The sequence below is a fragment of the Sinocyclocheilus grahami genome, unplaced genomic scaffold (assembly GCF_001515645.1).
Source record: "Sinocyclocheilus grahami isolate Dianchi unplaced genomic scaffold, SAMN03320097.WGS_v1.1 scaffold23030.1, whole genome shotgun sequence".
In the NCBI taxonomy this organism is placed as follows: domain Eukaryota; kingdom Metazoa; phylum Chordata; class Actinopteri; order Cypriniformes; family Cyprinidae; genus Sinocyclocheilus; species Sinocyclocheilus grahami.
The window spans coordinates 2,309-2,912 of NW_015518991.1; the positions used below are offsets into that span (position 1 = coordinate 2,309).

At 37.6% G+C, this 604-nt stretch overlaps 1 long non-coding RNA gene across 1 annotated transcript; it reads left to right on the forward strand.

The window, feature by feature from the left end:
* The first annotated feature begins 8 nt into the window (after positions 1-8).
* LOC107579999 (uncharacterized) lies at positions 9-504 on the forward strand. Its single transcript, XR_001608568.1, has 3 exons — positions 9-79; positions 174-255; positions 403-504. It is a non-coding gene; the product is annotated as an uncharacterized lncRNA (long non-coding RNA).
* The last annotated feature ends 100 nt before the right edge of the window (positions 505-604 follow it).

Consider the following 604-nt stretch of genomic DNA (forward strand, 5'->3'; position numbering starts at 1 on the left):
TTCTTCTCAGAGAAAGCGATGACCTTAAGAAGATGGTGATGGAGTACCAGTCTTATTCCAACCAAATAGAATTCCTCCAGTAAGTCAGTTCAGTCATTCTCTGTAAGAGTCAAATGACTCGCAGTATTCTAATGAAGAAATTGACTTTCTACAATGACTTCTCTTCACATCAGGGAAATGAACAAAACATTGTATGACAGCAATGATGGGTTACGCTCTGCACTGAGCCAGGATAATGCCTCTATGAAAAGACGGGTAGCTATTTCATTAAGTTGGAACTGCATTCATTGCAGCCATGATCAAACATTTGGATGTCCAGTGTACAGAAATACACCATTGTTTCTGGAATTCATTTTAATGTACACCATAACAATCCTCATTAAAATGTTTGCTCTTCTGTAGCTCTCACCAAAAAATGAAGTTCCTCCTAGGAAGATGAAACCACTTCGACAGAGTACAATGAATCAGAGCGGGTAATTATATACTTTGTTTACTCTCTATTTGTTGCAGTTGTACCTTGACAGAAAAATATACGGAGTAAAATTTCAAGATTATTTCTTGTTAAGGCGTGTATGTAGGGCTGCACGATTAATCGAATGCGATT